Here is a 25,967-nt window from a genome sequence, read left to right as displayed (position 1 = left end):
TTTATTCAGTCATGTCATTTGCATGTCTGTTCAGGACATTTGATTTTTTTTCAATTTTTCTTCCAAGTATTAATCTGCTCTCTGGACACAGCAACAAATCAAACAAAGTACATACTCAAAGGTTCCATTATAGTGTAGAAGGAGCTCAGTAATAAATATACCATATTTCAGACAGGTGTTAAGTGATCTAGAGAAAACTAAAGTCAGAGCGAGGAGAGAGTTGTTAAACAACAAAACTTAAACTGAATAAATTGAAGATCTAATTGGCTTTGTAAACAATTGGGCAGTATCCCATACAACAAAGAAAAAGAAACTTCATTGAGCTATAGAAGATGAAATGTTTTTAAAAGCAGAGCAGAGAAAAGGAAATTATTAACAAAGAATATATTGCTTTAGGCCTGGTCACCCTTCTGAGGAGAACTGAAGGGGCATATCAGTGAATTTCCTAGTGCTGATCAAGAAATTCCGTGACTGGTTAAAAGTTACATTCCTGGCAGAAGTGAGGGAGGAGTTGAAATTGCAATTTGGTCAGGCATTGAGTCTTGATATTATGACTCAGGGCCTTAACATAAGTGATAACATTGTAGGCCTCTGGTTTTCTTTTGATCAGATCCTCAGCTTAACTGAGAGATGTGATCAAAATTTAAGGCATTAGTGCTACTATCAGCTACCACTCTAGATCTCACAGCTTTTTTTGATCCTTTGTGTGGTGGTCACAGGTTGTGATGTTTTTGCTTAGTCCCTATGATATACAGGTTACAACTTGAAGTTCACATTCTTTAAGTTGCTCATTTTCTCCATGTCTTTTTTTGACATTCGAGTCTTAAATAATTTCCTTGGTGGTTAGTGGCTGAAAACATGCATTTAAATTTTTGAGAGAATACAACCCACCAAGATTACTATGATGACTATAAGCAGAATAATTCCCAGTGTTTGTAGCACATTTCAGAGCCCTGTCCCCAAGACCCAAACTAATCAAAATCAAATAAGTCAAAGAAAGACCCTGCTGAAGGAGTCACCCTTTAAGCCAAATGGCTTGCCCAGTGATCTTGCATACTTGAAAGTTTCAGCTTCCCCCTAAGTGTTAATTCAGATGTAGCAGACAGATGTTGGTAACAGCACAGACATCTTGCTCAGTTAAAAGATAATTAGGGACTATCCTATTATCAAGAGCCACTTTGAACAGAGTCTAAGGATCTTTGTTGGGCAGCTGTTGTCTTAGCAACAGATTCTGTTAAACCTTTAAGAGTTAAGGAGAGACTTCTGATCATATTCTTATTTGTATTTACTCCTAACCAAAGTAGTGTGGCCCTACCAAAGGAAGCAAATCCTGAGTCATGAATACTTCCTGTAGTTCCAACTTGATGATGTAAATCCAGAGGAGTCAAACAAGGAGATGTAACAGTTATAAGGGCACAGTTAAAAACCTAAGAGGAATTGCTTGGTTATGCACCAGCTATCTAGGCATTCACAGGCCAAGATAAACTCTGTCAAGGTATAAACCATTTCCACTAAGCTGGCTCTGTTAACAGACAGGTAGGAGTTTTTGATGGCAGATCCAACAATCTGAAAGGCACTTTTTCCCATTAACAATGGCCTGGGAGACACAAGATGGTGGCATTATCTTTCCAGGCCAGTGCCAGAGTAAAGGACAGAAAGGAAAGAAGGGGTTACATGTTGAGTTAAAGTATGAAGTGTCAATCCAGCATCTTCAGAGGAAGCAATCTACCTCAGTGTCAGCCACTTCACTTCCTCATCAATTTGATTTGGAGGTTCCCAGCATCTGTATAGGACAAAATGTCAGATGAAGCCTTCTATAGTTGTGAGATGCATATCCAAGAATTAAATCCCTGAAATGTGGCTCTCTTCTGGGTAGTGTAGTGAGAAGGACCTGGTATAGTCCCTACCAGGGAGATTTAAAGGCAGTCTTTGTTCTTAATGATAACAAATCAGAAGAAAAGCATCTATCCTACTTTTTTTTTCCATACAGAAATGTTCTACAAGCATTAATCACATACATTAATTTGAATTCTTAACCCTTAGGAACCTTAACTAAGGAGTAAACAATTGTGAACTTTTACATTAGCATTCTGTGAATTTGGCAGATTTAAAAATACTTTTTAGTATTTCTAGAAACATGTTTTTTTCCTTAGGAAATTTCTTAGCATGACATAAAACATATTTACTAACAGACGCAAATATCTTTATAGTTCCTACATAAAAGGGAACAAAAAGTGCATATGCCTATGTTTAGTGATTAAGTGTCATTACTTTATCTTACCTGGAAATGATGTAGATATTTAATAAATCTCCATTATTTAATTTCACCTAGAAAAATTTTTAAATGTCAAGTTAACAAAGATTTAGGAAACTGTTTTTAATTATGTATTCTATAAAACATAATTCTGGCATAAAAGTTCACTTCAAAACTTTTTATCATACGTATTTCTATTTAATTTTCTTATTCTCAATAATTATTTGGAAATTACCCGTGAAGCCTTCAAGAGGCATTAGACAAAGTCAGCCATTATTCTGTTATCTTTTGCTGACAAATTTTGCAAGAGAGATAACATTAATTATTTGACTAAAAAACCCAGGAAGAGTAAAAAGTTATGTGTGCATTATATTCAATGTTTGTAACTCTAACAAACTAGCAAAATTAAACTAGCTTTATTACCACATATCTTACTAGATCACATGAACCTAAAAAGCATTTGTGTTCATTTCTGTTATATTTCTGAGATTTAAAATTATAGGTGCTTATTTTTAAGTCAATTAAATAGAGCTCTTTACAAATATCAACAATAACATCAGAAGGTAGAAAATGCCACACATCTACACTAGACACACATAAACATGTAAACAGAGATCTTATTGTTTTAAAATTTTTTAGCCATGGTACTGGTATTACGGTAATGCAACATTCACTAGTCTATAAAAGAACAGTTGGATCCCAACTGTTTTCCGAGCAGGTGGAATAAGTTAAGGTTACCTGCTTAGATGGCTTGTTTTTTCTGCTACTATTTGTGGAAAAGACACATGGTTTTTCATTTGTCTGAATTTAAAATGACCTTTCCTTTTTTCATTCTACTTCTAGTAAGAATTACCTCCCTGAGGTTTGTACTTTTAATATTTTCATCTCAAAGGTACAAGGAAAGAATGTAAGTTCCTCCAAGAAGAACTTTGTTTTCCTAAGACTAATAATTTAAAAGTCTTTCAGATAAACTGGGGAATTTTGGAGATCTGTGGAAGGGATAGGTGAATTTTGAATTGCCTCTAGAGCTGCATGTCTGGTTTTGAAGACTTACAAGCTAAGGAGTTTCTTTTCATTTTAGTTTTCCCCTGGCTGCTTAAGGGAAATATGTAGCAATTTACCAGGAAAGCCTTCAGAGTTGACTCTGGGAGAGGCACATATGGGGGGCCTTCCTATGAAGGTAGATATGGGGATATCTATAAGGCCATTAACGTGGTGGGCTTCTGTTTCAAGTATTGTAGTCTTTTCAGAACAGGAAATCTATTCAGAGGGTCACTAGAATGAGTACTCAGGGGGGTTATATCAATCTTACAGTCTTTGTAGTCTTTCATATCAGGTACCCCTTGTCTTTAATTTGTTATCAGGTTTCTTTTTTTTTTTTTAATTATGAAATTTATTCTCAAATTGGTTTCCATACAACACCCAGTGCTCATCCCAACAGGTGCCCTCAATACCCCTCACCCACCTACCCCTCCCTCCCTCCCTCCATAAACCCTCAGTTTGTTCTCAGTTTTTAAGTCTCTTATGTTTTGGCTCCCTCCCTCTCTAACCATTTTTTTTCTTCCCCTCCCCCATGGTCTTCTGTTAAGTTTCTCAGGATCCACATGAGTGAAAACATATGGAATCTGTCCATACAGAGGTATGATTTATTTCACTTAGCATAACACTCTCCACTTCCATCCACGTTGCTACAAAAGGCCATATTTCATTCTTTCTCATTGCCATGTAGTATTCCATTGTGTATATAAACCACAATTTCTTCTTTTTAATTTTTTTTAGCGTTTATTTATTTTTGAGACAGAGAGAGACAAAGTATGAACGGGGGAGGGTCAGAGAGAGGGAGACACAGAATCTGAAACAGGCTCCAGGCTCTGAGCTGTCAGCACAGAGCCCGACGCGGGGCTCGAACTCACAGACCACGAGATCATGACCTGGGCCGAAGTCGGCCGCTTAACCGACTGAGCCACCCAGGCGCCCCATAAACCACAATTTCTTTATCCATTCATCAGTTGATGCACATTTAGGCTCTTTCCATAATTTAGCTATTGTTGAGAGTGCTGCTATAAACATTGGGGTACAAGTGCCCCTATGCATCAGTACTCCTGTATCCCTTGGATAAATTCCTAGCAGTGCTACTGCTGGGTCATAGAGTAGGTCTATTTTTAATTTTTTGAGGAACCTCCACACTGTTTTCCAGAGCAGCTGCACCAGTTTGCATTCCCACCAACAATGCAAGAGGGTTCCCATTTCTCCACATCCTCTCCAGCATCTGTAGTCTCCCGTTTTGTTCCTTTTAGCCACTCTGACTGGCATGAGGTGATATCTGAGTGTGGTTTTGATTTGTATTTCCCTGATGAGGAGTGATGTTGAGCATCTTTTCATGTGCCTGATGGCCATCCGGATGTCTTCTTTAGAGAAGTGTCTATTCATGTTTTCTGCCCATTTCTTCACTGGGTTATTTGCTTTTCGGGTGTGGAGTTTGGTGAGCTCTTTATACATTTTGGATACTAGCCCTTTGTCTGATATGTCATTTGCAAATATCTTTTCCCATTCCATTGGTTGCCTTTTAGTTTTGTTGATTGTTACCTTTGCTGTGCAGAAGCTTTTTATCTTCATGAGGTCTGAATAGTTTATTTTTGCTTTTAATTCCCTTGCCTTTGGGGATGTGTCAAGTAAGAGATTGCTACGGCTGAGGTCAGAGAGGTCTTTTCCTGCTTTCTCCTCTAGGGTTTTGATGGTTTCCTGTCTCACATTCAGGTCCTTTATCCATTTTGAGTTTGTTTTTGTGAATGGTGTAAGAAAGTGGTCTAGTTTCATCCTTCTGCATGTTGCTGTCCAGTTTTCCCAGCACCATTTGTTAAAGAGACTCTCTTTTTTCCACTGGATACTCTTTCCTGCCTTGTCAAAGATGAGTTGGCCATACGTTTGTGGGTCTAGTTCTGGGGTTTCTATTCTATTCCATTGGTCTATGTGTCCGTTTTTGTGCCAATACCATGCTGTCTTGATGATTACAGCTTTGTAGTAGAGGCTAAAGTCTGGGATTGTGATGCCTCCTGCTTTGGTCTTCTTCAAAATTACTTTGGCTATTCGGGGCCTTTTGTGGTTCCATACAAATTTTAGGATTGCTTGTTCTAGCTTCAAGAAGAATGCTGGTACAATTTTGATTGGGATTGCATTGAATGTGTAGATAGCTTTGGGTAGTATTGACATTTTAACAATATTTATTCTTCCAATCCATGAGCACGGAATGTTTTTCCATTTCTTTATATCTTCTTCAATTTCCTTCATAAGCTTTCTATAGTTTTCAGCATACAGATCTTTTGCATCTTTGGTCAGGTTTATTCCTAGGTATTTTATGCTTCTTGGTGCAATTTTGAATGGGATCAGTTTCTTTATTTGTCTTTCTGTTGCTTCATTGTTAGTGTATAAGAATGCAACTGATTTCTGTACATTGATTTTGTATCCTGCGACTTTGCTGAATTCATGTATCAGTTCTAGCAGACTTCTGGTGGAGTCTGTCGGGTTTTCCATGTATAATATCATGTCATCTGCAAACAGTGAAAGCATAACTTCGTCTTTGAAGTTATTTTGATGCCTTTGATTTCCTTTTGTTGTCTGATTGATGATGCTAGAACCTCCAACACTATGTTAAACAACAGCAGTGAGAGTGGACATCCCTGTCTTGTTCCTGATCTCAGGGAGAAAGCTCTCAGTTTTTCCCCATTGAGGATGATGTTAGCTGTGGGCTTTTCATAAATGGCTTTTATGATGTTTAAGTATGTTCCTTCTCTACCGACTTTCTCGAGGGTTTTTATTAAACGATGCTGAATTTTGTCAAATGCTTTTTCTGCATCAATTGACAGGATGATATGGTTCTTATCTTTTCTTTTATTAATGTGATGTATCACATTGATTTGCGAATGTTGAACCAGGCCTGCAGCCCAGGAATGAATCCCACTTGAGCATGGGGAATAATTCTTTTTATATGCTGTTGAATTAGATTTGCTAGTACCTTGTTGAGAATTTTTGCATCCATATTCATCAGAGATACTGGGCTGTAGTTCTCTTTTTTTACTGGGTCTCTGTCTGGTTTAGGAATAAAAGTAATGCTGGCTTCATAGAATGAGTCTGGAAGTTTTCCTTCCCTTTCTATTTTTTGGAATAGCTTGAGAAGGATAGGTATTATCTCTGCTTTAAATGTCTGGTAGAACTCCCCTGGGAAGCCATCTGGTCCTGGACTCTTATCTGTTGGGAGATTTTTGATAACTGATTCAATTTCTTCGCTGGTTACAGGTCTGTTCAAGCTTTCTATTTCTTCCTGTTTGAGTTTTGGAAGTGTGTGGGTGTTTAGGAATTTGTCCATTTCTTCCAGGTTGTCCAGTTTGTTTGCATATAATTTTTCATAGTATTCCCTGATAATCGTTTGTATCTCTGAGGGATTGGTTGTAATAATTCCATTTTCATTCATGACCTTATCTATTTGGGTCATCTCCCTTTTCTTTTTGAGAAGCCTGGCTAGAGGTTTATCAATTTTGTTTGTTTTTTCAAAAAACCAACTCTTGGTTTCATTGATCTGCTCTACAGTTTTTTTAGATTCTATATTGTTTATTTCTGCTCTGATCTTTATTATTTCTCTTCTTCTGCTGGGTTTGGGGTGTCTTTGCTGTTCTGCTTCTATTTCCTTTAGGTGTGCTGTTAGATTTTGTATTTGGGATTTTTCTTGTTTCTTGAGATAGGCCTGGATTACAATGTATTTTTTTTTTATTTTTTAACGTTTATTTATTTTTGAGACAGAGAGAGACAGAGCATGAACGGGGGAGGGTCAGAGAGAGGGAGACACAGAATACGAAACAGGCTCCAGGCTCCGAGCTGTCAGCACAGAGCCTGACGCGGGGCTTGAACTCACGGACCGTGAGATCATGACCTGAGCCGAAGTCGGCCGCTCAACTGACTGAGCCACCCAGGCGCCCCCCCCCCCCTTTTTTTTTTTTTTTAATTTTTTTAACGTGGATTACAATGTATTTTCCTCTCAGGACTGCCTTCGCTGCATCCCAAAGCATTTGGATTGTTGTATTTTCATTTTAGTTTGTTTCCATATATTTTTTAATTTCTTCTCTAATTGCCTGGTTGACCCATTCATTCTTTAGTAGGGTGTTCTTTAAACTCCATGCTGTTGGAGGTTTTCCAGACTTATTCCTGTGGTTGATTTCAAGCTTCATCGCATTGTGGTCTGAAAGTATGCATGGTATGATCTCAATTCTTGTATACTTATTGAGGGCTGTTTTGTGACCCAGTATGTGATCTATCCTGGAGAAGATTCCATGTCCACTCGAGAGGAAAGTATATTCTGTTGCTTTGGGATGCAGAATTCTAAATATATCTATCAAGTCCATCTGATCCAGTGTATCATTCAGGGCCCTTGTTTCTTTGTTGATCCTGTGTCTAGATGATCTATCCAATGTTGTAAGTGGGGTATTAAAGTCCCCTGCAATTACCACATTCTTATCAATAAGGTTGCTTATGTTTGTGAGTGATTGTTTTATATATTTGGGGGCTCCCGTATTCGCCACGTAGACATTTATAATTGTTAGCTCTTCCTTATGGATAGACCCTGTAATGATTATATAATGCCCTTCTTCATCTCTTGTTACAGCCTTTAATTTGAAGTCTAGTTTGTCTCATATAAGTATGGCTACTCCAGCTCTCTTTTGACTTCCAGTAGCATGATAGCTAGTTCTCCAGCCCCTCACTTTCAATCTGAAGGTATCCTCAGGTCTAAAATGAGTCTCTTGTAGACAGCAAATAGATGGGTCTTGTTTTTTTATCCATTCTGATACCCTATGTGTTTTGGTTGGAGCATTTAGTCCATTTATATTCAGTGTTATTATTGAAAGATATGGGTTTAGAGTCATTGTGATGTCTCTAGGTTTCATACTTGCAGTGATGTCTCTGGTACTTTGTCTCACAGGATCCCCCTTAGGATCTCTCGTAGGGCTGGTTTAGTGGTGATGAATTCCTTCAGTTTTTGTTTGTTTGGGAAGACCTTTATCTCTCCTTCTATTCTAAATGACAGACTTGCTGGATAAAGGATTCTCGGCTGCATATTTTTTCTGTTCATCACATTGAAGATTTCCTGCCATTCCTTTCTGGCCTGCCAAGTTTCAGTAGACAGATCCGTCACAAGTCTTATCAGTCTCCCTTTATATGTTAGAGCATGTTTATCCCTAGCTGCTTTCAGAATTCTCTCTTTATCCTTGTATTTTGCGAATTTCACTATGATATGTCATGAAGAAGATCGATTCAAGTTACGTCTGAAGGGAGTTCTCTGTGCCTCTTGGATTTCAATGCCTTTTTCCTTCCCCATTTCATGGAAGTTCTCAACTATGATTTCAAGTACACCTTCAGCACCTTCACCTCTCTCTTCCTCCTCTGGAATCCCAATTATGTGTACATTATTTCACTTAATTATGTCACTTAGTTCTCTAAGTCTCCCCTCATACTCCTGGATTTTTTTATCTCTCTTTTTCTCAGCTTCTTCTTTTTCCATAATTTTATCTTCTAATTCACCTATTCTGCCTCTTCAATCTGAGCTGTGATCACCTCCATTTTATTTTGCAGCTCATTTATAGCATTTTTTAGCTCCTCCTGACTCTTTCTTAGTCCCTTGATCTCTGTAGTAATAGATTCTCTGCTGTCCTCTGTACTTTTTTCAAGCCCAGCAATTAGTTTTATGACTATTATTTTAAATTCATTTTCTGCTATATTGCTTAAATCGTTTTTGATCAGTTCGTTAGCTGTTGCTACTTCCTGGAGTTTCTTTTGAGAATTCCTCCATTTCATCATTTTGGATAGTCCCTGGAGTGGCGCAGAACAGCAGGGCTCTTCCTCTGTGCTGTCTGGAGTAACTTGCGTTGGTGGCGGGGCCGCAGTCAGACCTGATGTTTGCCCCCAGCCCCCCGCTGGGCCACAGTCAGATAGGTGTGTACCTTATCTTCCCCTCTCCCAGGGGCAAGACTCACTGTGGAGTGGTGTGGCCTCTGTCTGGGCTACTTGCACACCGCCAGGCTTTTGGTGCCTCTTCGATGGGATCTGGCGTATTAGCCAGGGTGGATCCTCAAGGTGCACAGGGGCTGGAGTGGCAGGCTCAGCTCACTTTGCCTTTGGTGGTCCAATTCGGAAGGGGCCCTGCAGCACTGGGAGGGAGGCAGACCCATTGGAGGGATGGATCCGCAGAAGCACAGAGTTGGGTGTTTGCTCTGTGCAAGCAAGTTCCCTGATGGGAACTGGCTCCCTTTGGGATTTTGGCTGGCAGATGGGCGAGGGAGATGGCGCTTCCCAGCGCCTTTGATCCCCTCCAAGCTGAGCTCTGTCCTCTGGGGCTCAACAACTCTCCCTCCCACTCTCTAAGCAGAACTGTTGACTTATAACATTCCAGGTGTTAAGTCCCACTGGCTGTCAGAACACAGTCCGTCCAGCCCCTCCAGCCCTTCAGCTTTTGCAAGCCAGACTCGGGGGCTCTGCCTTGCCAGGTGAGCTGGCTGCCCCTCCACTGCCCTGGCTCCCTCCTGCCAGTCCGTGTAGCACGCACTGCCTCTCCGCCCTTCCTACTCTCTTCCATGGGCCTCTCGTCTACGCTTGGCTCTGGAGAATCCGTTCTGCTAGTCTTCTGGTGGTTTTCGGGGTAAATTAGGCAGATGTGGGTGGAATCTGAGCGATCAGCAGGACGTGGTGAGCCCAGCATCCTCCTTCACTGCCATCTTCCGCAAAATCCTCTGTTATCAGGTTTTTACAGTGAAACTTTCAGTGAAGTTATTTTAGGAATTCTGAAGATTTTGCTTCTTAAGTTCACTTCTTAAAAGACCTTATCTCATTAGAATGCTCCTCATAATGGCAATTGTAATTCTAGATTGTTATTCCCCTGACGGCTCCCAGTTCGGTAAGATCTAGTTGCAAATGGAGTGCAACTCACATTTCTGGCCATCCTTATTTTGGACACCCCAGCCTGATAGTTATCAAGCCAAGTTCTTCAGGACACAAAACAAACTTAGTAAGATATTGCCATTTTTGTAGATATTTATAGCTGCTGGGACCATGGTTCCTAGATATAAAATATGCAGATATGCTGGAAGGTGGTACACTTAAGTCTGGGTTTTAAGAATCCCATTTTATTGTTATTTATTTATGATTTTTTAAAGTTTATTTATTTTGAGAGAGAGAGACAGAGTATGTGAGCAGAGGAGGGTCAGAGAGAGAAGAGAGAGAAAATCCCACGTAGGCCCTGCACTGTCAGCACAGAGCTGGTCACAGGGCTTGAACCCATGAACCATGAGATCATGACCTGAGCCAAAACCAAGAGCCAGACGCTTAATGGACTGAGCCACCAAGGTGCCCCCTATTTATGATTTTTCTTTTAGCTAAGCCTTTGGGTCTCTGGAGCCAAATCAATATCAAAGAAGGATATGCCACAGGGTTGGAGTTGTGTAGTGTCTCACAGTATACTTTATTTCACAGAAATTTTCTTGAGGTTGGTGGGTGATATAATGTCAATCCAACCCCTTCCATGACCAACTTTTCCTAAACAGGACTCTTTGGGTTAAGAGATAAACACTCTTAACAACCCTCAAATGCTCAACCTATACCCACCAATTTTTGTGGCCTTTTGGCCTGTTAGCAATAGTTTTTATCTGCACCAAACAAGACAAACAAATGTGCACTTAATATATCAGCAGTAACCAAAAGATATTATACTGTCTTGGCCAAGAGAAAGTCCTGTGCACACCACCACAAATTTCCATGAAACCTTGGACCCGGGAAAGGATTAAACCAGCAAACCCATGGAATGGCGACTGCAGACTGATTGCAAACAAAATGCAGAAGTACAGCTGCTACCAACAGTTCCCAATGTTGGAATCCCAGGAAGGATTCCAAACAAATGGGAAACTGAGGACTAAATGCCAGCAGCAGTTCCCTGCATGGAATCCGGAGACAGAATTGAGGGCTGGGGTTTTCTACTAAAAAACCTAGGAATTTCAGTCTTAAAGGCTACAGGGCTTAGCTCGGAGCAGAACCATCTGCCAGCTCAAACTAATGTGCCCTGTAAAGGAAAGCCAATTAGACTGGGAGCTCAAAGCGAAGAGAAAGGAGCTCAGAACCAAGAGGGAATTTACCCACAGCCCTTGGAAACACCAAGAAAGACAATGAACTCAAATGGTATGTGAGTACCACACATTTTTTTTCATTGTTCCTAAAGCCACCAGAAGTATCCTTCAGTTCCAACCACTGTCACCAAATCTGTTTAAATAACAGTTATTCAGTTGAGTAAATTTAAAGATCTAATTGACTTTATTAAGTGATTCATTAATCAGGCAGCATCCCATTTAGCAAATAGAAGGGAGCTCTTCAGCTGTAAAAAAGGAAAGGTCTTTAAAAGTAGAGAAGAAGCAGAAAATAGTTATATGACTACTCTTTCTGTTTTTCCTGAAAATATATTCACAGTCATCTTTGTGTTTCCTGCTGCCTGCATGCTTTTCCTATAACCCTTAGTTTATGGTGATATGTTCCTATGTTCTGCCCTCTTTTTCAACTCAGCATAAATCATTTAAATTCTTCCTGTGCTTCAACAATAGCTACCAGTGAAACTATCTTCTACCTAAGTGGAGAAAGATTTTTTTTATATGTTAGGTTTGTACATTTTTGTAGCTTATTACTTGGGTAAAAAGTTCTCCATCATGGATGCCTGGGTGTCTCAATCGGTTAAGCATCCAACTCTTGATTTCAGCTCAGATGCTGATCTTACAGTTCATGAGGTTGAGCCTAACTGGGCTCTGAGCTGACATCACAGAGCCTGTTTAGGATTTTCCCTCTCTTTCTGCCCCTTTCCCACATGTTCTCTCTCTCTCTCTCTCAAAATAAATAAATGAACTTAACAAAAAAATAGAAGTAACTTGGCAAATATTAAAATAAAAAGTTCTCCATCGTCTTTTGTCCTTTCTCCCATTATTTTTTTTTATTATTTGCAATCATATTTGATATCTCAATATTAAGGCAGGGCCTGAGACAAATAGAAACAAATGTTAATAAATGTGTTGCACTTCCCCAAGTTAAAATAAGAGTTTAAGCTGTACCCTCTGTTAAAAATTTGTCAATAATGTCAGGGGTTTTTTTTCTTCTCAAAGTATTGATTTTAACAAAGAAAAAGTTCTGAATACGTGAGTGAAATTTAAAAAGGCAGGTCTTTGTGTTTTATCTTGGAAATTGCATGCATTTTCTTTAGCAGACAGTATCCTTAAAGAAGCAACACTTCTAAAAGTTTATTAATTTTCAGAAGCAGATATTGTTCTATTCCTATTTTACAGAGAAAGGAAGTGAGGCATGAAGAGGCTAAATGACTTGCCCAAGGTCACTTTGATAAAACCAAAATTTCAAACCAGGTGCCTTCTATAAAAAATACTATGTTGACTTTTTCCAGAGGTCATCCTGTTAAAGGATGGTGGTTATTAGCAATGTTATGTGACTTCCATAATTGGGATCCATATTTTAATTCAATGTCTTAGTCCAGATATATTGTAGGCAAAGTAAAGATCAAAAGAAAACCCTTTTTTTTTCCTTCAAAGTCCTCCTGAAAACTAAATCCTTATTTAAAATCTTCTCTGGGGCGCCTGGGTCCTGGGTGGATCAGTAGGTTGAGCATCGACTTCGGCTCAGGTCATGATCTCGCAGTTGGGTTCAAGACCCGCGCCGGGCTCTGTGCTGACAGCTCTGCTTTGGATTCAGTGCCCCGCCTCTCTGCCCCTCCGCCACTGGTACTCTGTCTCTCAAAAATAAATGAATGTTAAAAAAAAAATTAAAATCTTCTCTGACTTCTAAATCCTACTCATTAGAATTAATGATTTCTTTCTCTCTTTAACAACTTGAAACTCCATTGTGTTTTCTTAGATTAGTGCATTTGTTTATACTGCTTATCATGTTGTATTAAGTTTTATTATTAATGTGACTGCCTCTATATACAAACTCAATATAAGAGCAGGATCTGTGTCCTGTTAGTCTTTATGTAACAAAATTCTAACAACATTAGAAAGTAATTATATTATAGTGTAGCATATTCATTTTATAGATTTATAACCAGAGATGTTAGGTAACTTGTCCAAAACCAAAAAATAGTGGATATAAAGGTATACATAAAATCAAAGTTTTTTGACAACCAGTTCAGGGTATCTGCTGCCATTCCAGAAAGATCAATTTAGGTAAAGGGTCTCAGTTTCTTTCTTGTTTTTTTTAATGTTTATTTATTTTGAGACAGAGTTGGGGGGAGGAGCAGAGAGAGAGAGAGAGAGAGAGAGAGAGAGAGAGAATCCCAAACAGTTTCCGTGCTGTCAACGCAGAGCTCGAGGCAGAGCTCAATCCCATGAACTGTGAGACCGTGACCTGAGCTGAAATCAAAAGTCCAGAGTCCAGTGCTCAATGAACTGAGCCACCCTGGCACCTCAAGTCTTGATTTCTTAAAGGCACAGAACCATAGCCAGAATGATCATCAGCCCACTAGGGGACACTTACTTAGTCCTACATTCTTATGTAGAACATTCTCCCAGTTCTCTTTTGTTTCATCTTCTGTTCTCTATCAGTGAAATGAACCTATTCCTATCATATAAAAGAAGAAAATATTTTTCTGGGTAAAACATCAGATATAGGTTGTACTTCTGGTTTCTTTAAGGCTGCCACATTTTTTTTTAATAAAATATAGTTGAGTTCTTGTAACAACTCCCAGTCTCAAAGAGAAAGATTGTAAGGATTAACTGACTTCAAAAGTGTGCAGGGGCACCTGGGTGGCTCAGTGTGTTAAGCTTCTGACTTTGGCTCAAGTCATAATCTCACAGTTCATGAGTTCCAGCCCCTCATCAGGCTCTGTGCTGACAGCTCAGAGCCTGCACCCTGCTTCAGATTCTGTGTCTGCCTCTCTTTGACCCTCCCCTGCTCATGCTCTGTCTCTCTCTCTCAAAAATAAATTAAAAAAAAATTAAAATTAAAAAAAGTGTGCAAATTGCCTTAAATGTTTTGAATATAAATGATGTAGAAATATAAGTTAGTAATAGTACTATTTTATTTCTACCACTCTGTTATAAACCTGGGGATACTGTCAGCAGCTTAATATTGTGTGACTCATCTCCCAAAGGTAACTTTTGTTAGGTAGAGCTTCCATTCCATTGCTTCAAGTAGTAATCTAAAAGTATCTGAGTTACTCCTGGAGGAAGTAAGGAGGAAGAAATTTTTCTTTGCCCTTCAGGGTTCTTTTAAACTGAACTAAGAATTAAGTTGACATGAGACAGATTAACAGGAAACCAAACGCAATGTTTTATTACATGCACAAAGAAGCCTGAAAATGAAATTGATACCTAAAGAAACAACCAAGGCAGGCAGTTTTTATACTTTTTAGACGAAGAGACTATAACCCGTGCACAATCGATAGGACAGAGAAAACTGAATTTTGGGAGCTTCGATTAGTAAGGAAAACTAATCAGAATTTGGGCCGGGGAAGTAAATCAGTAAAAAACAACAAGGGTACGTGCACCTGGGTGGCTCAGTCGATTAAGCATTCGACTTTAGCTCAGGTCATGATCTCACCATCTGTGAGTTCAAGGCCCACGTCGGGCTCTGTGCTGACAGCTCAGAGCCTGGAGCCTGCTTCAGATTCTGTGTCTCTCTCTCTCTCTGCCCATCTCCCACTCATGCTCTGTCTCAGTCTCTCAAAAATGAATAAATGTTAAAAAAATTATTTTTTCATAAAAAAATGAATAAAAAGCAACAAGCATGGTTTATACAGTTTTCTCATCTCTAAGTTTTCTATCTCTGGTGATAAAGATGTCTCTTTACCTCATGGTACAGGGATGGTATCTTTCACATGAGAGATTTATTTCTTGCTCTCTATAGAAAAAGTGTATATGGTAGGAGGGGGGATCAGAGCTTTTTGTTTTGTTTTGTTTTTGTTTTGCATTGGTTGTTTCTCAAGTTGCTTTTATTGAAAATAATATACCAAAGTGGCACATTTTGGGCGGGCTTCCCTTGATGCCTGAAGTTCACTAGAAGTTTCACACATTAAAAGTTGAGCTGGTAGATTGTTCTGTCTTGTTGAACCAGTCTCCTAGTTCTGAGAATAAGTCAGTTCAGTTAAACTCATTTCAGAAAGTGGTGATGTAGGTATGTTCTCAAACTTAGGCCTAAGGGTTAAAAACTCAGGTAATAAATAAGAGGCATGGAAACAAAAGAAAAACAATGATTTATGATAGATCAAATTATAAACTAGTTTTTAAGTTTTGAGGGTAGCTAATCAAGAGTATTTCTAGATGTCAGGCTTAAAGCATTATTAGATAGAGTGAGGGCAAGTAGTGGCAGTCTGACAGATTTTCTTGTTTTGCAATTCATGTGTCTTTAATGATCTATTTGAGTGACCCATAGAGAAGCAGGCATGAAAATTGTCTACATGAGATATTGTACTGATTGCTATGAAGTTGTTCATAATCAGTTGTAGGACCTCAGGAGGAAGGGCAGTTTTAGTAATCAAATGATTCCAAGTCAAAAGGATGAGGGAAAAATTTTTTAATGTTATTTTGGAGAGTTGTAGCCTCCAAACTAGTCCAGTTTATGCTGGAGTCCAGCTCCAGCAGGCCAGGGGTTCCCAAAGGATGAACAGCGTCGGCAAAAAAGTGAAAATAAAATAAAACAAAAATAAAAGTGGACACAGACAACAGCAGTGTTTTGGACTGGCTGCTTTATTGTGGCAAACGTGGCATTATATTTGTTAGCAATTTCCTTGTAGTGTGCGTCACCTACGTTTTCTGGCATTACCTAATTCTAAAAAATGTTTCTATGTGTAATCACCCTTTAAGGAATAACATGGTTATTTTCTCATAATGTTCCATCCTGCTCTTTCCTTATTTATTAATTTGTTACATTATTTAAAATTATGTATCTACGTTTATCTATAATCTATAGAGCATTTGTTTTCATGAAAGGTCATCTATCTCTCAACACCTCAAGTGGAATAGTTACAGGGACATGACCTCTTAGTTGTTTCCCCAAACCATTTGTGGTTTGAGGAACAAAATCATTCACCTGGGTCCGAGGTGCCAGGAGGGGACCAAGAGGGCCTTAGGAACCCACATCTTATGCATTCTCAGAGAGACAATGCGCCTAGGAACTAATGAACCATTCTGTACCTTAACCGACTAGGTTCAGTCATCATCTGAATGCCTCCTGGGGGCCGAGTGGGCCTAGGGGTTGGAGTAACTTGTGCCCATAGATACACTCCTTTGTTGCCGGAGTGGGGCTTTCAAATCCATTTGTTCCTTCCTTCGCTGGTAAATGTATGGGGCTATCCTTCCTTTAGATAGAGGAGTCTTTATAAGGGGTGGCAAGGGCTAAATGTAGGGCCGCACAATTTCCTTGTGGAACCTTATTTCTTTCCCCAATAGTTCTTTTTCCAGGGGGCCTGTCGAGGTCAATTCCCCAACAGACGATTCCCCAGGTACTTTAATTAAGGCCAAATTACATAAAAGCGGGAGTACAAGAAGCTTCACTGTCGGTGGGCTGCCCTGAAGTCCTGATCCGTCCACCGCCCTGGCCCTGCCATCAGGCTGGTTGGATAGCTTGGCTTCCGGCAAGTTTATAATGAATGGTATTAGAATCCAATATCCACAAAAGTGTTATTGAAATATAATTTTGTTTGTTCTGTATCACCCTCATTTTTCGACAGATAGTCAAATTAATACTAGTTTGCAAAATAAGTCGAGTTAAAAAAAAAACATTTCCTGGTTATTTACTTAAGTGCAGTAGGAGCAATTAGTCATATAGGCATATAGATGCTTTTAAATCTGCTCTGCTGGAAGTTTTTATAAGGAATCTAAATATTAAACTGTTAACAACTTCTTTAGGCCAGAAACTAAGCAAAATACTTGCCATAAGACTTAGCCTTGTTATACTTATAGATCTGGGTTAATAACTCTCTTCTCAAGATCCTCAAAGTATCTTGAGGTTCTTACACCTGCCAGGAAGTAACCTTTACTCACCTGGTAAGGCTGCTTGGGAACCCTATAAGCAAAGTATCAGACTGTTTTTCCAAGGGGCTTTATTGGCTCCATAGAGTAAACCTTAGTTCCTTAAACCTGTCTGGTCACATCTTGAGTTTAAACATTATCTCCCTCAAATATGAAGTTCCAATCAAGGCCTTGATAATATAACCAATGTTTCCAATTGTGTCCTGTTACAAAGAGAACAGGTTCTTCTTGAACTTGGGCAAATAAATATGTTGTCTTGAAACTACAAGAATGCTAAGAATCTTTGACTTCTGGAGGGACCTGGGAGGGAGAAAAAGATACATGTGTCAGTTCATTCACACAGATATATTTTATCAAACTGCTCTAAGTCATAGTTACTTTAAGAGAAAAGCTTTCCTAAAATCTGGAAAAATAAAACATTAAAATCAGCAGTGTTTCAAAAAATATTATAGAAATTATAACCATCCTCCTCAATTCATTCAGCCCCATGTTATTCTACTTTTGCTTGAATCCAGTTCTTCTACTAGTTCCAGAAATTGTTACCTAGTGTCAGTTTTATGATTGTAAGGTTATCAGAAACCTGTACTTAGAGTTTTTTCCTTGAGTCTCAATGAAGATGAAATATATTTGCAGAAAGCTTTTATAAACGTATCTGAGTCAAGGCATAACTGTTGTAAATTATAAAAGACTTAAAAATTGCCATGGTTAAAGATCAGATTAGAGTTCATTATAATTAACAAGGAAATTTGGTTATTTCTGTGACGTGCAACACACGATACTTCAAGACAATAATGTACCAGGGCAAATCAGATTTCTAGTAGTTTTATGTAATTTTTAGAACCCTTATTTTAATAACATATATTTGCACAAATATAACTTAAAATGGTTTGGTAACACTTATTTGGCAATGCTTCCCATGTAATTTAACATAACAAATAAACCTAATTAAAAGTTTAATATCTCTTTTATGAGGAGAGCACATCCTTTAAAATCTTCCAGGGACCTTATGGAACGGTTAGATTGTGGTCAGAAGGCTTCATTTTAGAATTTGACTTGGGGAAGTTTGTCCAAAAACATCCAAAGGTTGAACATTTTATTAATTAAGATCACAGATCATTATGAAACAGTAATTTTGCATTTAACTGAAGTTACAATACAGGGTTTTAAAGGCAGATACAGAAGGTTACATGGTTGTGAGCAAAACATAGCTCTTTTAATATTAAAAAGATTCTGTTTTCCTGAATAATCAAAGACTTGATAAAGACTAAACATAGAGTCTTTGTTTTTCTAGGCAGATAACATTTAGGTAAAGAAAATTTTGTTTATAATTTTTTATAAAAAGCAAACTAATAATCTAAAAAAACTTCTTCCTTTTTACAGAGAGAAAAAGCAAATTCTAATTCTGTACCAGTGTACTTTAGATATTAAAACTCATTCTTGAATAAGTTTATTTTCATCTTAGCCGGTGCTAACCACATTCATAAAAATTTATTTCCAGGGGCTCCTGGGTGACTCATTCAGTTGAGCTTTCGACTCTTGATTTCAGTTCAGATCGTGATCTCACAGTTCATGGGTTCCAACTCCTCACTGGACTCCACACTGACAGTGTGGAACCTGCTTGGGATTTTCTTTCTTCCTCTCTCTCTCTCTCTCTCTCTCTCTGCCCCTCACCCATGACTCCCTCTCTCAAAATAAATAAGTAAAAACTTAAAAACAGTTCTTTCCAAAGGTTCTTTTTCTGTAAATCTTTTACAGCTTTCTTTTTTGCATTCAGATTTTGTCCTGAGTTTTCTTGCTTTAAATAACTAGCCTCACTTCAGGACAGTTATTTTCTTTTTCTTCAATGAAAATGTATTTCTATTTTTTCATACTTTTCTTGCCAAAAACCTACACTTTACTTTTCATTTCATACAGAGATGTTTTTCTTTTCTTTTATTCTTTCTTTCTTTCTTTCTTTTTTTTTTTTTTTTTTGTCATCTTTGATACAAGGAGGATGGGTTCAAGGACCCAGAGGGGGGCCTGGCAGGATCAGCCAAGAAGGTGTTTGGCTTTGCTCAAGATAGAAATCAAATGCAAACTGGATAATGTGAAAACAGAATTTACTGAATAGTGTGAGTAACAGAGAATAGCAGATGGAGTATCTGGGAGACCCAAAAAGGAAAGGAGAATGAGACTCATCAGTGCTTGGGGTCAGGAGTTTATGCTGGAAAGGGGTCTAGAGACCCATGGTAGGATCACATCAAAGGCAAATGTCAGGTGAACAATAGGTGTCATTCCGTAAGTTACCAAAGGTAGGTGTATTGAGGCCAGCGTCAGCCCATGTATGGTTGAAGCTAGTTCTGGAACATGTTCAGGATCTGCCTCTTCCTAGATGTTATTAGGTGTTTCTGGCCTAGGACAAAACTTAGAGTAACAATTAACTTTCTTGTTTCCCCCTTGAAATGGGAACATAGCTTCTCTGGCTTACTCAGGGGCAAAATATAGAACATGAATAAATGGGGCCTCGCAGAAAAACAGCAGAGATGTTCTTTCTAAGTGATTGGAGTCCCTTCAGCTTCCCTACCTCAGTGTTATCCATACATACATATTAATTAGAATTCTTAACTCTCAGAAACTTTAATTTCTAGTGAAACCTAAATGATAAATAATTGTGAACTGTTGCACCAACATTGTTTTAGATTGGTAAATTTATGAATTCATTTTACAGTTTCTAAAAATGTGTTTTTTCATAGTACAGTCTATTAATAAAGCACAAAAGATGTTTACTAACAGATCCAAACTTATTTTTAGTTTCTCTGTAATTAAGAAACCAAAAGTATGCAAACCTATAAACCTATGGTTAGTATTTTCTTATTTGTAAATGACTGAAATATTCAGTGAATTCAACCGAACTCATCACCTAACTTAGCAAAACTTAAAGGTTTCAGGTTACCAAAGAGATTTGGGGAAAATAATAATTTACCTATAAAATTTTTTATTTACAGCTCTTCAATTTACTTACTCTTAACAACTGTGCTTAGACATAAAAACTTCAAGAGACATCAAAGTCAGTGATCTTCCCAAGCTGTTATTATTATTTTTTAATACATTTTCTAACAGATAATAACAACTTGAGTTTAAGTAAATTCAGGTAGAATAAAAGTTAGTGTTAATTCTGATAAACTTTGAAGACATGTCTGCTTTAATTAAACCTTGAATTAGCTTTAATATTGAATATTAAATGAACTTGAAAAACATCTGGTTTAGTTTCTGTCATTCCTGAGAGTTGTAGAATGTCCAATCTGTATAAGCACTTGCCTTGCCTTCAAGCCAACTAAATAGAGCTCTTTTACAAATAAATTTTAGCAATACTGTTTGGAGGCAGAAAAATTATCTCACATTTGCAATAATATATATATGTATATTATATATATATGTATATTATATATATATATATATATATATATATATATATATATATATATATACACAAACATGTAGACAGATACAAACAAAAATCTTACAGCTTTTGTTTTTAAAAATATTTGTGGAGGGGACGTTATAGGCTTCATTCCAATCATCTTTTTTTTCCCTCTCTTTCTCTTTTGATGAGAAAATTCTCCTTTAAGTATGTATTTCAAAAAATGGCTTTTAAGTCCTATAGAAGATGGAGGTAGAAAATTTATACCACAAAAGCACAGAGAAAATAGTCTCAAGAAAGTCCAGGGTGGACTTTTTGGAACATGTCCTTTTATCAAAGGTACTGTAGCCTCTGAGCACAAGAGCCCTTTCAGCAGTTTTTATTTTAAAATGGATTCTTTTCCCCCTTCCTCTAATTCCCACTCCCCCACCCCCCCCAGCCCCTCACCCCCTGGCTTTTTTTTCCTTCAGTCTCAGGCAATTGTGGGTTGTGTTTGCATTTCAAAGACATGATAAAAGAGACAGGAAAAGAATGAAAGTTTTATGTTTTCTTTTTTCAAGAGTTTTGGGGCAATTGCTATTTAAAGTCTATCTTCCTTTTTTTTTTTTAAGTGTAGGACAATTTTGTTCCAGTATCCTGATCTTTTATAATATCTGTAAGCACTTTGAGAGGAATAGGTGAAGCTTGGAAATTGGTAAAGATAGGCAGGCTTCAACTGTTTTCAGAGTTGTGTTTCTGATTTTGCAGAGATGTGCAAGATAGATACAGTTGTTTCCATTCCCCCAAAGAACTGAAGTATAGCCTGAATGTCAAGGCATTGACCTGTCTTTTTAAATTAAACTTGTTTTTTTCATTATATCAGGGAGACTTTTAACTAAAATGGAATCAAAAGATTTATGCCTTTGTAAAGTCTGTATCAAGCAGTTTAACAAAAGTCTTCTTTCTGAATACACAATTTAACGTTGTCTTCTATTAGTCCCTGAGTATTGGCCTTTTCCAGATCATTTGTAAGAGTGATGGGGTTTTGGAGTAGTGGGGGTCCTGAGCTGTTGGCCAAGAAAGGATGCTTGAGATGTCTTTGGTGCAAAAAAAAAAAGGTGTTTTTATTAAAGCACCAGGACCGACCCTTGGGCAGAAAGAGTTGTGTTTGGGTTGTGAAGAATGACCTGACCTGCTATAGACTGTGGAGTTGGGCAAGGTAAAAGCAAAAAGAAGGCCTCCAAAATGAGTTTGATATGTTAAAGAGGACTCAGAAGATGCCGGGGGCCTTCCTATTGTCTAGCTAAGGTTCTTTCCCCTCTAATAAGGCATTAACATTATGACAATAGGGGGTTCCTGGAGAAATGTTATAGTTTGTATTTGCCTCAAGTATTTGTCAATGGGCTGCAGGTCATGAAGAAATTTAATTCTACCTGCCTTTTCCTTCTTGCCTTTGTTCCCCACATTACTATGGAGGGGAGGGTGATGTGGGCCTCCAAAGGTTTCTGGAGGTTAAGCTATTAATAAGATTGCCTTTTTCTTATAATTTACTAAGATATTTGTAAACTGATGGAGACTCAGGTCTTGTGATCTCTATCACCTAACCATATGTTTTCTTGCCTTTCCTTTGTTCTTGGGCAGCCGGGAGTGCCTGAGGGATGTCACATACATCCCACCTGCTAGGGGTGGGGTGTTTGCTGGGTGTCAGTTGCCTTATGCTCCCTCATCAAGAGGATCTAAAAGAAATTATGGTCATTACTTTGTGAAGGGCTAGTTGGGGAGAGGGGGAGGATGAAGATAAGGACTGTCTGGCCTGCCTCAGGACCACAATATAATCATGGGGTGTAAGAATTCCCCTCAGCAGCCTATCTAGTTGTCTGGGAGTGGGTTTGTAAATAGTCACTAACCTTTTTAATTTTTCTATAAATTTGGTAGAATCTTCTGTAAGTAGAGGGAAAATGGCTTTATATATTTAAAAGATTTGCTGCTGTTCAGGGGACATGAATTCTTTGCAAAGGTAGGGTCAGGTCCTAGGGATATATCTGCCAAGGTTATTGCAGAGGAATATCTGAAACTGGCAGTGTTATGGAAACTGGTCTGGATCACCCCGCAGAAGAACCAAGCAGCACTCGGAGATCTTGGAAGGAAGGAGGTTTATTTTACACTGGTGGGCCCAGAGATCATTCTCCAGAGATCTGAGCCCAGAGCATAAACAGATGGGACAATTTATAGTCTGTTACTTCCACACCCCTCATTAGTAGTAATTTGGTGCCTGTGGCAAGCAGGGTAGGAAGGAAATCCCAGAATGGTAGTCTTCTCACTAGGACTGGAATTCCCTTATCAGTCCTATTGGCCATCTTATTACAGATTTTTTCCTAACAGCAGAAGTTGATATAGTAAACCAAACCCTTTTGTCTGTACCATGTACTTCTGCCAAATTCACTTTGTGGCTTTCAGCATTTACAAGAATAACCTATATAGTTCTGTTATGGAACCAGCCTGGAACACTGGCGGAAGAACCAACCGGCACTCAGAGACCTTGGTGGATTAGAGATTTATTTAACACCGGCAGGCTCAGAGGAGACCATTTCTCCAAAGATCTGAGTGCCAAATGCAAGTGCGGAGGGTACTTTATAGTTGTCGGCTTCCATATCTGTGGCAGGTTTTCGCGCGCAGCAAACAGGGCAAGAAGAACCCAGAAGAGGGGTCTCCAAGCTAGAGACCAGAGCTTGTTTTCGTCCCCTCGGCCATTTTATGGTGTAATACTTTATTCATTTTCCCAAGAGTTTGAATCTAGAGATTAGGCAAGAGTACTCTGCAAATTTTGTAGGGAAAGGGAAGTTAAGAGAGGCAGATAGAGCCAGTTTTAAAACAGGAAATTTTCACTGGATATGGACATTAATTTTTGTCTTAAGTCTAATTTCTATTTGTTTGTTTTGTCCAAGGAGTCCCTTAGGCTAGCCATCATACTAATAATACAATCGAGAGCTCTCTCTATATATATTTTTTCTTCCTAACATAGCCAATTTAAAGGATCCATTGTTTGACTACTGACAAATAGGATTTTATTAATTTTAATAATACCAAACCAATAAACCTTTTTTTGAAAAGACTCAGAAGGAACTTTCCATGCTTAGAGTATGAACACAAGAGGCAGCTTTGGAGAAGGCATAGGTCATACAACCTCCATGATCCAAATGTTTACTCCCAAAAGTAGTCTAAGAAAGCAAAGACTTTTGTTGTAGAGGCAGTAAGAATGATGGTGTGTATGGTGTTTCCTGTCTCCCACAAACGTAAGTTGTCTGCAGTAATAGACCCATAGTCACTGGGCAGGTGCTACTTTAATGGATTTTTTTTTGAGCACTAACAAACAACAAAGGTTGAGATGACATAATTCCCTTAAGAGATGGGACCTCTTATGATGAACTCCCTAGAGAGCTGGCATGGCTCTACAGAGAATGCTGCTTATAACTGCCTGTCTTGGATCCCCAGTCTATTTAAACTGTTAGAGCAAATACTCAGCACCCAGAAAGGGACAAGCTGCGTGCACTCAGGGGAATCAGAAAAGACATTATTTTGCACCAGTGCCGGCCCAGCAGAGTCCCCTCCAAAGACTGAGCATCCAGCTTGGGTTTTACTGGTCTTTTACACATTTGTGCTTCCAGGTTGGGCGGGGCTTAGTACAGTCTGGCTTCTGGTTCCTGGCAAGTAAGATTGCAGAAGCCAAAAGCATTCAAGGGGAGTATCCGGCCTCAGACAGCTGGCTGCCCCTTTTTATCTGCTTTTTACCAGTTTTCCTTCTCACAACTAACCCTCAGGATACTGCCTAGTAAGGGCATCCTCTGGATAGAGGAGACCTGAAAGAATATTTTCATTTGGTCAGAAAGTCAAGCTCTTAGAACAAGATGAAAGGAAAAAAACTCATTCAGGTTTTTTTTTTTTTATTTGCATATTAGCAGCTTTAGCTAAGCCTTGGGTCTCTCAGAACTAAACTAATACCTAGAAGGGATGCACCATGGGGTTGGGAATTGTATGTCCCTTGACAGTGTAACTCATTGCATGGAAGTTTTTCTTGAGGTTGAAGAGTAACCTACTATGAATCTACCTATGTCGTGACCAGTTTATCCTAGCATAGGAGTCTTTGACTTATGTGGCAAGTGCTTTAAGAGCTTTTATGGGTCTGGATTCTAGGATGTCTCTTAACAGTAGTCTTTACCTCATGTGCACATTAACTCTCAGCAGAGCTTGACTTAAACTTTAGCGGGGAGACACACACAGAGTCAGGACACAGAAGCTTTTCTTTCCAGGATGCAGCTTTATTCGTGCCAGCACGGGCTCAGTGGACTAAGACCCCAAAAGGCTGAGCCCTGAGAAAAGCTGGAGGGGGGGGTGCCTTTTGTGCAATTTTTGCTCCTTTGTCTCCCATATTTGGTAACATACAGTCTGAATTGGGGGTCTTTGTTACAGAGTTGTGAGGAATGTCACACATGCGCACATAGCCAGGTTGCCTTCCCTTGTCTTGAGGTTTTCACCACATTCCTTAGGGAGGGGCTCTACTACATTCTCCCCTTTAATTCTTTTTTGGGTCAAAAAGCATCATCTTGGTTTAGAGGTTTAGATTTCCATAACATCATCACATGTGTGGCTGTTGTCCTTTCGACCATTACCTCAGTGAGGTTGGAGACAGACCATATAACCAGGGGTGCTAGGCAAGGTAGGATTAAACAAGCTCCCAAAATCAAGAGGATAATACCTATGAGGGTTTGAATTCCCTGAGAGTTGAAAACCATTCTCCAAATAACTCCTCAGGGTCCCGACCTTTCCAGATCTGGACTGGGACCTGAGCAACCTTTCTCATTCAATCTGTAATCTCCTCTATGACTTTTCCTTCATCATCTGTCTGTAGGCAGCAGTTGCTCAGGTTAAACTTTCCAAAAACTCCTCCCCCAGAAGCAAGCAATTAATCTAAGGCCAAGTGATTTTGGTGAAAACATTGAGCATTTTGGTTTTCTCTTGGATAGTAAGTTAAGAGCTCTGGCAGTTTCATTGGTTATACTTTTTACAACTGCTTGCAATCTGATTATGTGGTTTAGCATGTAAATGGGAGCACGGTAGCCCCAGGACCCATCCTCTGCCCAGGTGGCAGGGCCATAATACTGGGTTATACGCTCAGGAGGCCATTCATCATTTTTCCAATTGCCAATTTGTAGGGCACATCATTTCCTTTGAATCTCCTTGGCCCCATATACTTGGACTCCCAAATCGTCCCTCTGGCAAGTGGAAGCAG

At 38.9% G+C, this 25,967-nt stretch overlaps 1 protein-coding gene across 19 annotated transcripts in view; it reads left to right on the top strand.

Annotated features, from left to right (window-relative positions):
- The window catches only part of PSD3 (pleckstrin and Sec7 domain containing 3), an 800,398-nt gene that overhangs the window by 647,064 nt on the left and 127,367 nt on the right, over positions 1-25,967 (top strand). The window lies entirely within an intron of this gene.

Source organism: Panthera pardus, unplaced genomic scaffold (genome assembly GCF_024362965.1).
Source record: "Panthera pardus isolate Hobbes unplaced genomic scaffold, ASM2436296v1 HiC_scaffold_13, whole genome shotgun sequence".
NCBI lineage: Eukaryota > Metazoa > Chordata > Mammalia > Carnivora > Felidae > Panthera > Panthera pardus.
The sequence above is the reverse complement of the archived record's forward strand: the minus strand, read 5'-3'. Positions and strand labels throughout refer to the sequence as shown.